The following is a 15019-nucleotide window of genomic DNA, read 5'->3' as shown; positions in this document are numbered from 1 at the left end:
GTATCTAGTCGGTATTGCCGGTGAAGGTCCGCGATGCGTGTGTATCGTGGAGCATTGCTTATAATTTTGAGTACTTTGTTTTGTATGAGCTGCAGACGGCGCAGGCGTGTACGCGCAGCGTATCCCCTGACAGGAGCTGCGTACGTCTTCAGGGGTCGAATAAGTGTCATGTACATGGGCCTCGACACCCTTCTGTTCAGTGTGCTACGCCTATTGAGCATAGGGTAGAGCTGTTTGAGCCTCGCGCTAGCTCGGTTGGTCATGTGTTGTATGTGGTCCCCCCAGAGTAATTTCCGGTCCAGCCAGACACCGAGGTATTTGACTTTCTCACGGAAACGTATTGGGCGTGCATGTAGAGTTATTGGTCTGCAGTATCGGTGTTTGTGCAGTTGCTTCGGTCTTCTAGTGAACAGAACGGCTTCGCACTTGTCGACGTTTCCGCTACCAAGGCTCAGCCACTCTGAGTGCAATCTGTAAGCGTGACGTAATGTTTGATGGTTTCCAATCTTACGCGAGGATGGCTGTGTCATCCGCGTAGATTGCCATCGTTGTGTTGCGTGTGGTTGGGAGATCGTTTATGTAGAGGTTAAACAGTAGGGGCCCTAGGATGCTTCCCTGGGGTACTCCCGCGTGTATACCGTGTCGTGTTGATTGTTTTCCCTGCATGTCAGTGTTGAAACTCCTGTTTGTGAGGTATGAGTGTATTAGACGCACCAGCCCGTCCGGGAATCCCGCGTCGCTAAGCTTGCGAATGAGGCCGTTGTGCCATAGACGGTCGAAAGCCTTTTCGATGTCGAGGAACATCGCCCCTGTCGCTTTGTTTATGTTGAAGCCATGTGTTATATGTTCAACGACCCGCAAGAGTTGTGTTATGGAGTGGTGATTCCTGAAGGCGAATTGCTCCGGTCTCAGGATGTCATTTGTTGTGCAGTGCCTAGTGATGAGTTTGAGAATCACCTTCTCAACAATCTTACTGAGCGAGCTCAGAAGGCTGATGGGTCGGTAATTTTGTGGGAGGCTGTGGTCTTTCCCCGGCTTCCTGAACATCAGGACCTTGGCCGTCTTCCGTCTTCTATAGCACTCCTGTACGGATTTGCTCGACACGGGGGTAAGCCGGTTCGAATCCTGGTTGTGGATGAAATTTCATCTGTCAGTCTATGGCAAGGGGAAGAGAGTTGACGTGAAGTTTCTGATCACCAGTCTGTATTAAATTCCAAATCTCTTCGCCATATCTCATGAAGTGAGTGCATATGACACTGTAAATGGTGATGTACTCGCCAGATGGTGACGTTAAAAGCTCGGTTGCCCCCTTGGTAATAATCGAGAGGAGGAGGGCATGTGCCAGCACTGGGTTTCACACTAACCCTCCTCCCATCACCATCATCATAGAACACAAACATAGCACCACACCATACAAATGGTTCAAATGGCTCTGAGCACTATGGGTCATCAGTCCCCTAGAACTTAGAACTACTTAAACCTAACTAACCTAAGGACATCACACAACACCCAGTTATCACGAGGCAGAGAAAATCCCTGACCCCGCCGGGAATCGAACCCGGGAACCCGGGCGCGGGAAGTGAGAACGCTACCGCACGACCACGAGCTGCGGACCACCACACGATACACGCACCCATAACATACACCTATTAAAAAACCTAAACTAAACTCCACCCGAACAGGTCATGAAGGCCCAACGGTTCCCTACCGGCCGCCGTGTCATCCTCAGCACACAGGTGTCACTGCATGCGGGCATGGAGGGGCACGTGGTCAGCACACCGCTCTCCCGGCCGTATGTCAATTTACGAGACCGGAGCCGCTACTTCTCAATCAAGTAGCTCCTCAGTTCGCCTCACAAGGGCTGAGTGCACCCCGCTTGCCAACAGTGCTCGGCAGACCAGATGTTCACCCATCACTTCGGTGATCTGACGGGAACCGGTGTTACCAATGTGGGAAGGCCATCGGCAACATTCACCTACACTCTACAAATAAACATAACATACAACTCTCACATACCTATAACGAAGGGGACACTGTGCGTGGAGGCCTAACGTCCTCTCCGACAGCCGGCTGAACCAATCCCTGTAGAACACAACAGCAAAAAATGTCATCGGACATTTACATTTCTTACATAACGGGGAACATGAAAGTCGTACGTCGGTTTCAGTACTGTGGGATGAAATACCCCTGGTGGCTGGTCCACTCCGTTGACTTTAGCGAATTGTTAACAACCTCTCGCTTGTCTCATTGAGAGCAAAGTTAAATTGTTATAAGATGATGAGCGCCATTTAGACAGAACTCTTTCATCTTTCATCCAGGGTTTGCCGCTGACTTAACAGATGAGGTCATATGCTTGAACAGGTCCGCATTTTACTAGAGCTTCTCAGTTCCGAATTAGTCTACTTATGACACTGTACCATCTTTCTGCCCCCAGTAGCTGAAGGAAGATCTTGAACTCCTTGTGGACGCGTTTAGAAGGCTGGAACTGACAAAAATAACAAGACAGTGAAGTATTTTGCAATGTCGCTGTTCGGGACTGCTGTTCTGTCCATGTAATTTACCCTGGTAGGAACATACATCAAGGATTTACTGGATGATTAATTTGGGTCTGGGAAAAGATGATGAGGAACCTCAGGCTGCAGAAGAAGAAAATGTGCCATGCTGGACTGCCGCCAGTTGAAGGTGACAGTGAAGGTGCTAAATTGTGCTACTGCTAAAGACTCATTCTTTGAATGCTGTAATTTATGACTACAATTATCTATCACCTTATTTATGTCATTTCATTGTAGCGATTTTTGTTACTGTTTTTGTGGAATAAAAAAAAAATGGTCAGCGCGATAGGCTGTCAATCCTAGGGGCCCGGGTTCGATTCCCGGCTGGGTCGGAGATTTTTCTCCGCTCAGGGACTGGGTGTTGTGTTGTCCTAATCATCATCATTTCATCCCCATCGACGCGCAAGTCGCCGAAGTGGCGTCAAATCGAAAGACTTGCACAAGGCGAGCGGTCTACCCGACGGCAGGCCCTCGTCACACGCCATTATTATTATTATTATTATTATTATTATTATTATTACTGTACCATCTAAAGTTCAACATGAGAATGGAAGTAGTATAGTTCAAGAGCCATTGTTAGTAGAAAATACTCTGCTAAACATGAAGTTCTGATATCACTTAAGTATTTAATCAAGGCATAGATTGCTTACGCTGGAAGACCTACGTGTTCCACATACAAGACGCTGAAGGTCTCACAGAGCCTCCAGCCCACACCTAAAGAGCCCGCAGCTCGTGGTCGTGCGGTAGCGTTCTCGCTTCCCACGCCCGGGTTCCCAGGTTCGATTCCGGGCGGGGTCAGGGATTTTCTCTGCCTCGTGATGGCTAGGTGTTGTGTGATGTCCTTAGGTTAGTTAGGTTTAAGTAGTTCTAAGTTCTAGGGGACTGATGACCACAGATGTTAAGTCCCATAGTGCTCAGAGCCATTTGAACCACACCTAATGATGTGGACATTGTGAGGTAACGGGCGAGTTGTGGCGCCCTGAAAATATTCTAAGTTCGGAGTTGGCGTGGCCCATGGAGGTAAGAATAAGGGGAGATGGCGCTACGTATCCCAGCCGTACTACGTTTTGAAGCCATGGGGCGTGGCTCGCTGCCATGACACTCTGATCAAAACATTGCCAGTGTGCTATAGCGCTGCGTGTATTACAGTCGCTAATTGCACCATATACGGATGTAACGTTATCAGATAGTTTTTAATGTAATATTACGAATAGCTAGTCTTCAATGTAAACGATACAATTTTGTTAATTCAGTAATAAACGTGTATCACAAACTAAATAATAGAAATTGAAAACTAAGTTAGCTATACCCTCCTTCCAAAGCCCCATAAATACATTTTGTTTGTAATACGTACTGGAACATTTCAGTTACGTTACACTACTGGGAAACACTGTTCATTACCACCAATATTTACTGAAATACGGTACATAGAATGGCAAATCTACACAGTGTCCTGTTTAGGCCTATACTTTACGCCAGTTAATGTAGTGTTAGCTTTTAATTTGGTACAAGATGAAGACAAAGTGAGTTACTCAACACTTCGATTATCGACGATACGTACGTATTATACTGAAACGTGAACTTGAAAACTAAGAATTTAATTCTTTGAATTAACATACTTTTTGCAAATGTTTTGGGTGCGTAGGGAAAACTGATGGTACAGCATTTTCTCGGAGCCTTACTGTTGAAAGGGAAGTTCGGTCTATGTCCTCTTCTCGGAAATGCTGAGAACCTATAGTGCTCCATTTAGACGCACGCCAATTCTTCCTCCTCACGGCATTCTCCCACAGAGCTTTCCGACTTTCATTTTTAGGAAATCTAAAATCATACAGGGGAAAAACACGCTATAGTACAAGTACCGATGTAGCACACGTTCATTCACAATGAAGTTGTAAAATCACACTTAACGAGACAACTTACACATGAAATGTTATTCCCTTCGATTTCGCATCACAATCAGAACGATTCGTACATCCGAACACCACACAAGTCACCATAATAGCGCAAAGTCCTTCCAAAAGCGAGCGACAAGCCTATGCACACAAGCTTACAGCAGCAATGTTTTGGTCGGATTGAGATGGCCACCCTCGGCTTCACATGGCTTCGCAGCTGTGACGTCACGGCGTCTCCCTCTATTCTTACCTCCATGGCGTGGCGGCACGGGCCGCTCGGCAAGCCGGGGCTAGTCGGCAACCGCTTTGAGTGCCGAGCATTAGCCGGAGCAAGAGGGGCAGCCCCAGCACGTGGGCCAGGCCGACAGTGTGGCTGGGAATTCCGTGTTGACGCTGTGTCGAGGACTGTGCTTTGTGTTGATGAAGGAGATTTGTATGCCACGGAGCGCCAAAGATGGCGGACATTGTGGAACGGTAATGACAGAGATTTCACAGTTCATATAGAAATTAATAACAGCCAGAGGAATCACGATACCTCAGAAAGAAACATGTACATTATTTGCATGACGATTCTGATGGTGTAATCAGATTTTCAGTATCTTTATTAGTTTAAAATTTAGTATCTGACTGAAATTTGTACAAGTAGCACCCAGCAAAGAATTTCCGAAATCTAAACGTTTCATCCGATTTTGTCGATCGACGTGTCTTTAGAAAGCTGTTAGTGTAAACCTAAATTGGTATGAATTACAGGCATGTAATTGCAATAGTTGATGAGTTATTGGAGGTCAAAGTGGCCGATTACTATTGATCGCGTCAGGCCATAAGTATTCCACAGTTACACGAAGAAATGGTAGCAGCATGCTTATAAATATATTTGTTCGTCTATGACTTTGTTTACATCCGATATGTACAATTCATGAAGAAATTTTATTTAATTTCAATTTATTTAAATGTAAATCCAGCTTTTCGTGTGAGTTTCAGTATGTCTGTGAGTGTGCGTTGGCTTGGAGAAATGGTGGGAGCGCTCTAGCCAATCACAGCGCTCGTTAATGGAGAGATGGTATGGAAGTGGGGGAGGACGGACGGTCGGACAGGATATGGAGAGCGCTGGACGGGAAGGGTGCGACGGCCGGTCGCAGGAAATACTGGGCGAATGTTGAGCAGTTCGCGCGTGGTCGCGGGAGATAGAAATATCTCGTAGTGCCGACTTGTGTACTTGTGAGATTTCCGTGGCTTCTGCAGTGAAGACGTAGTAAGCGTTTAGAAGTGAATATCTCGCGAGCTATGTTGTTGTCCATAACTAATTACGTGAAGTAGGAATCTGTTGTTCCCCTGTTATTCAGCTTATATTTTATTTAACTGCTGGACCATCGACACCGTGTAATATCTCTTTATATTCGATGAATTATCCTGACACAATTCTACCCTTGAATGACGTTTACTAATTTTCTATCTTCATACTCGCAGAATCCATGCGCAAAGTAGTTTCATACAATAGCTATGCCATGAGCGCCTAATTATTCTTTGTAGTACTCTCTCTGGTGGTTGTTAAAAAAAAGCTTCCGAGATTGTCTTCGTGCCGATTAGCCTGAGCATTGTTTGAAGAATTGTAATCTGAATATTGAGATTTATGACAAAAGATAACTGATACGAAATTGTACGATTAAAAGGGAAATATATATATATATATATATATATATATATATATATATATATTTTGCTCCTTCATACAAAAGGTGTGTAACAATTTGCATTATTTGACATTTGAGAATTAATGATATTCATCGATATATTGCGTAGTTGTTAATCAGAAGGGAACTTTCGAAAGACTGGATACGAACCTGCATTTAATAATCCAAGAGCTCCATTACTTCTTCGAAAGGTTAAACTTCATCAAAGCCATATATCCGCTTGATCTGAGGTGTCCTAACTGATTATACAACGCTCCCAGAAATACGAGGCATTTTATTTGTACAGATTAGCAGACTGCCGCAAAGCACGAGCCTGCAGAGAACATGAACCATCGCCTGATTTCATTCTAACAAGTAAAATTTCTGAATCATTTTGAGTGACTGAGTTATGACTGTGTCTCCTATTATGAATGATTGATTGCTCGAACGAATTGAGAACTACATAACTACATAATTACATAGATAGGAGGAAAAATTACAACCGAAATACAAGTTGTTAGAGGTAAAAGTGTAGATATTGTCATCATTGGTATCTTAATATGTACCCACTTCAGTGTGTTAGCTGTTTTTTCTCTGCGTCTAAAAGTATTCCCGCAAACACGACACATAATTTACTACCTCATGATTTCTGCACCGTCGTAACTACACCATTAAGTGGACTACACCAATCTGTATAGACCAACTGTTTTGCGTCTACGTGAACATACTTCAACACCTTATCTGCTGCCCAGGGAAAAAAAAAAAAAAAAAAAAAAAAAAAAAAAAAAAAAAAAAAAAAAAAAAAAAAAAAAGTTAATGGCTTGCTCTTGCCACCTGTACTTTGAGGTACTAATCAACCTGAAAACATAGTAATCATTACATGTATAATTATTTGTCTGGAAATGAAGTAAATAATGATGTAATGTTGTTCAGCACATTTTGTTTCTATTCCTTTGATATACCACCACCCAGTTTCGGCGGGATTTTTTCGAGGAGGTAGCACTTCTGACAGTGTACACGATCTGATCAAAAATATCTGCACACTTATTAGCGTACGTTAATACGGGGTTCTGGTTGGGAGTCTGGGCAGACCAGACCATTTCAAGAACGTCACTGTCCAAAAACCATTGCCTCACAGGCGGTGCTTTATGACAGGGTGCTTTCTCGCGCTGATTCAGTCATCGTCTCCGAAATGTTCCTCAGCGGTGTACAGTACACACTGATGTAAAATGTTTTCATATCCCTCCACATTTAGCGTTTTCTTAATCACAATAAGGAGACCGCATCCTAACGACCAAAAACGCTTCACATTCCGTAAAACCACCTTTTCTGTAGCTCAACGTTAGCACTGCACTGTTACCAGCAAGTGCAAATCGAAGGAATTCCTGTGTTAAGAACCCTACGGATACCAGAAAATGAATGCTGGTCCCTATATAGACTGTACAACAGGTGGTAGTCTTAATCTACATCTACTACATCTACATTTATACTCCGCAAGCCACCCAACGGTGTGTGGCGGAGGAGTCTTCCTACACCTCTGTCAGTGGACCTGACATGGCGTAATGTAACGTTGAAACTAGTTGCATAAATAACAAATAAAATAAAACTGGAAATTGAGACGACTGAAGATGTTTTGATTTGACATTTACTTGAACAGCCGAGCTCTTACAACCGTTTTGTATAAAGATCGACATACAGGATCTTCCTGAGTGGTCCCTGTCCGGAGTTTCGAATGGGAGGACTATTACACTCTCTGAATATTTTACCCAGTTATCATTAAGCTATGTAGTAGAGATGCTTGCCATCAGGAAAAAAAATGACGGCTGTAGTTTCCCGTTGCTTTGAGCTGTTCCGAGTACTAGCATAGCAAGGGCATGCTGACTAGGTTACAAGAATAGATCAGTAAATCATCCAGACAGCTGCCCCTGAAACTATTGAAAAGCCAGCTGCCTCTCTTCAGGAACCATAGATTAGTTTGGTTTCTCCACAGATGTCCATCCATTGATGCTGCATATACGGCACTGCTACCTGTATCGCTGAGACGCGTAAGACATCCCACCTCAGCAAGATCCATGGTCCATGGGGGATGTTATAATTAATGTAAAATTGTGTTTTCAAATACTCATAAATTTGCAGAAAATATTGATGCACTCTGTGGAATGGCAGGCCCGTAATATGAAATAGATGAATTGGTCTAACACAACTCCGACGCTGACAGGAAGGAATACTAGCTTCACCACACATTGTTTGGAATAGCTTGAATAATATTTACGTTACTTAACTGCAGATTTTGGCACACTTTCTTTCTTCAAAAAAATTATAGTAAGAAATGTGGAGAAAGAAGACGTAAGACGATTTATTGCACCCAACTTTTACGATTTAACGGTCATTGTAACCTCTCATGGTTTTCATGTGCTGGAAACTCATTATGCTGGAATTAGACAAGATTTACAACCAATAATGGCAATTCTTCCTCTAAAAAGTTTTCATATGATTATACAACAAACATTCCCCCAAACGGCGTTGCTCTGCTGGTACTGCGGATTGCTTCAGCAAGAACAAACAACAGCTGTAGTTTTTCCCGAGGACATACAGCTCTACTGCATGGTTAAATGATGATGGCACCCTCTTGGGTAAAAATACTTCGATGGTAAAATAGCCCTCCCTCCCCCAAATTCAGATCTCCGGGCGGGGACTACTCAGGAGGATGTCGTCATGAGGAGAAACAAAACTGGCATTCCACTTATCGGAGCGTGGAATGTTAGATCTCTTAATCGGATAGGGAGGCTACAAAATTTAAAAAGGAAACTAAGTAGGTTGAAGTAAAATGTAGTGGTAATTAGTGCAGTGCGGTGGCAGGAGGAACAGAACTTCTGATCAGGTGAATTCAGAGTTATAAATACAAAATCAAGTAGGGGCAATGGAGGAGTAAATTTAGCAACGAATAAGAAAATAGTAATGCAGGTACGCTACCATGAACAGAATAGCGAACACATTATCGTAGCCAAGACAGGCACGAAGCCAACACCCACTACAGTAGTACAAGTTTATATGTCAGCTAGCTCAGAGTATGATGAAGAGACTGAAGAAATGTAAACTGAGATAAAAGAAATTATTCTGATAGTTAAGAGAGACGTAAATTTAATAGTGATTGGGGACTGGAATTCGACAGTAGGAAAAGGAAGGGAAAGAAAAATAGTACGTGAATGTGGACCGCGGGAAAGGAATGAAAGAGGAAACCACATGGTAGAATTTTGCACACAGCAAATTCAATCATCGCAGACAATTGGTTTAAGAGTCATGAAAGAAGATTGTATACGTGGAAGAGATCTGGAGACACCGGAAGGTTTCAGACCAATTATATAATGGTAACACAGAGATCTCTGAACCAGAATTTAAACTGTAAGACAGTTCCAGGGGCGGATGTGGACGGTGATCACAGTTTGTCGGTTACGGAATGTAGATTAAAACTGAAGAAATTGCAAACAAAGTACGAAATTCAGGAGATGGGACCTGGATAAGTTGAAAGAAGCAGAGGTTGATCAGAGTTTCAGAGGAGGGAGCGTTAGGAATAGGTAAGAAATCGATAACACATAAGATAGTGAATTTAACTGATGAAAGGAGAAAATGTAAAAATAATGAAGCAGGCGCGAGGGAATATAAATGTCTAAAATACGAGACTGACAGTAAGTGCAAAAAGGCTAAGCACGAATAGCTAGAGGACAAATGTAAGAACTTAGAAGCATATATCGCTAGGGGAAAATCGATACTGCTTACAGTAAAATTAAAGGGCCTCTGGAGAAAAGAGAAGCAGCTCAGATGAAAAACCAGTTGTTAGCAAAGAAAGGAAAGCTAAAAGCTTAAAACAGTATGAAGAGTCTGTACACGGGAGATGAGCCAATATCATAGAAATGGAAGAGGACGTAGATGAAGTTGAGGTGGAAGATACGATATTGCGAGAAGAATTTGACAGAGTACTTATAGACCTATGTCGAAACAAGGCCTCGGGAGTAGACAACATTCCGCCAGAACTACTGTTAGCCTTGGGAGACCCAGCCCTGACAAAACTCTACCATCTGATGAGCAAGACGTATGAGACAGCTAAAATACCATCAGCCTTCACGAAGAACATAATTATTCCAATTCCAAAGAAAAGTGGTGCTGACAGGTGTGAATATTACCGAACTTTATGTTTAATAAGCTATGGGTGCAAAATACGAACACTAATTCCTTACAAAGAATGGAAAAACTGATAGAAGCCGACGTTGTGAAAGATCTGTTTAGATTCCGGTGAAATGTAGCAACACGTGAGACAATACTGACCCTACGACTTATCCTAGAAGATAGGTTAAGGAAAAGCAAACTTACGCTTATAGCATCTGACTATGCTAACTGGAATATTTTCTTTGAAATTATGAAGATAGCAGTGATAAAACACAGGGAGCGAAAGGCTATTTACAATTTGTATAGAAACCAGACGGAAGTTGTAGGAGTCGAGGGGCATGAATTGCAAGCAGTAGTTGAGGAGGGTTATTTAATCTGTACATTACGGCAACTAAAGAAAAATTTGGAATAGGAATTAACGTACAGGGAAAGGAAATATAAACTTTGAGGTTTGCCGATGACATTGTAATTCTTGGAGACAGCAAAGAACTTCGAAGAGCAGTTGAACGGAATGGATAATGTCTTCAAAGGAGAATATAAGATGAACATCAACAAAAGCAAAACAAGGATAATGGAATTTGTAATTAAATCAGGTGCTGGTGAGGGACTTAGATTAAGAAACGAGTCTCTGAAAGCAGTAGATGTGTTTTGCTATTTTGGCAGAAAAATAACTGATGGTGGCCGAAGTAGAGAGGGTATAAAATATGGACTGCCACTGGCACGGAAAGCGTTTCCGAAGAAGTTTGTTGACATGGAATATTGATTATGTGTTAGAAAGTCTTTTCTGAAAGTATTTCAATAGAGTGTAGCGACGTATGGAAGCGAAACATGGGCGGTTAACGGTTTGGACAAGAAAAGAGTAGAGGCTTTTGGAAATGTGGTGCTAACAAGAATGATCAAGATTAGGTGGGTAGATCACATAACTCATGAGGAGGTACTGAACAAGGTTGGGGGGAAAACAAATTTGTGGCATAACCTGACTATAAGAAGGGATCGCTTGACAAGACACATTCCGAGACGTTAACCCTAGCATTACCAACGTATTTTTGTTACATGTAATACCAACGGGGGGGCCTCAAAGGCCCATAAAGAATACCACAATTTATTTTATCATAAATCAAGTTTATTTACTTCTGATACCTCTAATAACAATTCAAAATGCTTAGACATTGTTTTTGTATACTGGATAATAAAAGATGTTATTATAATAGGAATAAGATGAACAAATCACGAGATTCAGTTTATATATTTTTTGGAATAATGTTTCAAAATAGTGTTTTCTTATAAAAACGACTTTTTTAATTCGATACACTACATGAAGCAAACAAAATTTACTGTCTCATTCTGCAACGCATTTTTCACACAACACTGTCTTCCTGCAGTGTTTCCCACAGACGTGTTTGTGGCACTGAGAGCAGGTAACAGTTGACTTTCCCAGCTTGTTGTACTTGATCTTTTTAGATGCAGCTTCTTGGCAGCATAGGTGGCACCGTCCACGTGTTCCTGGTTCTGCTGTTGAGGATGATGGTTCTACAGAGCAGCTGAGCTTCCGTTGTGTGATGCTTTCCATTGCCATTATTACTGGCTTCTGAAGTCCATACAAATTTTGTGCCCGTTTATCTACTTGAGATCTTATTAGTTCGAGACCTAAGTTAGTGATAAAAACTCTTCTGCGGTTTAGCAAATTCTTTTTCCAATTGGGAAAGTTGAGGAGGAAGACTGAATATGCATTTATTGCTGCTATGTCAATGAGTGTGTAGAAGAGGGACAAAGGCCATCTTCTTGTTCCTCTCTTTGTGCTGTAGTGTCTTGCCATCTGGTCTATGGTGTCCACGCCTCCCTTCGTAGAATTATAAAAAAGATTTATGTTAGTCTTTTTTGAGTCTTCATTCAACACCCCTTCTGAGTGATAAGTTGAAAGCATCAACAGCAGTCGTTTTGGCTTCTCGCGGACTAGCGTTGATGCAAGAGTAACTGGTGGCCTCTGTGTCTGAGGGTCAGTATAAGCAAAGATGGAAGAGTGTAAACTGCGGCCAGTTGTAGTCTTCAGCTCTTCAGGTATGTGTCGTCTGTTAGACTGTAGGGTGCCAACAAGTGTGAGGTGAAAATCATTCCATAGAGTCTCAGCAAGCTCCACTGAAGTATAGTACCGATCTGTGGTAACATTACGGCCTGATTTTTCAATAGGTTTTATTAGTCTCTTTACAATTTCTATCGGTCCATTTGAATGCTGTGTATTTCCTGACTTGCCTGTATAGATGTCCATGCTGATCACATATCTAGTCTCAGAATCAGACAGCATTCGAATTAGAATGCCGTATTTTCCAGGTTTTTCTTTTAGAAACACCTTGAATGGACAGCGACCACGGAACAAAGACAACATCTCATCCACTGTTGTATGTAGACCAGGAATGAAATACAATGGAAGTGAAGAATTGAAGCTTTCAAAAATTTCCCTCATTGGAGCAAACTTGTCAGTCTGGCGACGAATTTCTCTTGTGTTCTTATCATCAAACCTCAATATTTTAGTCAATTCGAAAAATCGGGTCCGACTCATTGATCCATAGTACACTTGTCGGCCCTGAAGCAAAGACCATAAATCTTGGACAGGTATCTTATTGTCATGATTTGAACCCATGATTAGCAAGAGTCCTATATAACAAAATAACTCATCTTCATCTGTGTGCTGAATACGTAGTCGAGAAGCCTCTTCATTTGAGTGCAGTTTTATTAGATTCATAATTTGAGGTGTAAAAAAGAGCTCTATAGCCTCTTTCGGAGACGCAATTCTTCCTTGTTGTCCTAGCCCCATTCTTTCTCGCACTATATTTTGTACAGAACGCCGATATTGTCGAGATGGCTTCGTAATATACTCTCGTCCACTTTTTGCAATGAATTTATCACATTCCGTATCATTATCATCTGGTGGATTGGCTTCAACCTCATCTTCATTCTCAGACGATGAATCAGTTCTAATTTCTTCCACATCATCATCCACTTCACTTTCCTCTAAATCTGATTCGTTCAAAACTTCTTCTAGCACTCTTTCAATGGAACTATCACGTAAACGATGTCTACTCATGTTGCTGGTTCAACAGCAGCAGAAACACTGAAAATAACAATGGTCCGCTTCATAATAATATGTCTGAAGGCAACAATGCCAAAATTCGTTTCATGGTAAGAATTTGAAACGAGAGACTCAACCTCGTAAATCTTTCCTTGCTATTACCAATGGGTGGGCTTCTAAGGCCCACAGAGAATTAAATCAAGTAAATGAATTTTAATTACATTTTTATTCCGAAATTCTGTAATGACTCAATAGTACATTCAATAACGAACAATTACCTTTGCTTTCAAGTTCATATATCAAAGGGTGTGGATACAACATAGAAAAACTGAGTCAGTGGGCCTACGAGGCCCCCCCGTTGGTAATGCTAGGGTTAAGGGATCATCAATTTAGTACTGGAGAGAAGTGCGGGAGGTAAAAATTGTACAGGGAGGCCAAGAGACGACTACAGTAAGCAGATTCAAAAGGATGTGAGTTTCACTAGTTATTCGGAGATGTAGAGGCTCCCACATGACAGAGATACCTGGAGGGTCTTCGTACTGTAGACCACAACAACAGCACGACACAAACGACCAGAGCACCAGTGCAGAACTTTCGTAGTTGTACGAGTAATGATACTATGTGGGATAAGTGTAGTCGGTGGGATAAGATAGCTGTGAGAATGACGAGGAAATATATTCAAAAATGAGCCGAACGACGTGAAATAACAATCACGAATTTATTACACATCCTTGTATATAGATTTACATGTCTCCAAAAATGTGTTTTGTACTCGAAATGTTTATCCCGGCTTGTACGACGGGCCACAAAACCTATAACTTTATCTCGACAAATACACTGATGGAAAACAAAGTAGCAACACCAAGGAGTTGTGCGACATAAACGAAAGTTGGTAGGCGTATTTCTATATCTTAAGAATTATGTCTATTAAAATTTCTTGCCAGTCACATAAGCGTGGGGATAGTAGCGCCACTATACGGAGGAAAAATCTGGTTTGTTTTAAATACACGCTGTAAGAGTCGTGAGCTTTAGTTAGCTTAAGATTGGACACTGTGAGTTGATGTTCGCGAAGAATGCCTTAAAGGTGACAAAGACGCCATTATTAGCATGTCACTGAGTCTGAACGGAGGGCGTATAATAGGACTACGAGAAGATGAACATTCCTTCTGGGATAATGCGGAAAGACGTGGCTGGAACGTAGCCACTGTACGTGATCTCTCGGAGCGGTATCACGGGAAGCTGTGGTCACAAAAAGGTTGGGCTCCGGTTGGCCACGTGGCACAACCGAGAAGAAAGATCGTCGTGTTCGGCGTTTGGCTCTGCCGCATCGTACTGCATCTGCAGCAGAAATGTGAACAGGAGTTTGGACTACAGTTACGAACAGCTAGAAGTCGATTACATCATGGACAGCTCCGACCCTGATGCCCTGTAGCGTGCATTCCAGTGACCCGCCGTTTGCGATTTCTGTGGTGTCAAGTGACAGCTCATTGGAGGGCCGAGTGGAGGTCTGATGATGAAAGCTGGTTCTGCCTCGATGCCAGTGATGGACGTGTGTTGGTTAGAAGAAGGCGAGTTGAGAATCTGCAACCAACCTGTCTGTGTGCCAGACACACTGGACAGACATCTTGAGTTATGATCTGGGGTCCCATTTCCTATGACAGCAGGAACTCTCTC

This window comes from Schistocerca serialis, chromosome 4 (genome assembly GCF_023864345.2).
Source record: "Schistocerca serialis cubense isolate TAMUIC-IGC-003099 chromosome 4, iqSchSeri2.2, whole genome shotgun sequence".
NCBI classification, from domain to species: Eukaryota; Metazoa; Arthropoda; class Insecta; order Orthoptera; family Acrididae; genus Schistocerca; species Schistocerca serialis.
Note: the sequence above shows the minus strand (reverse complement) of the source record.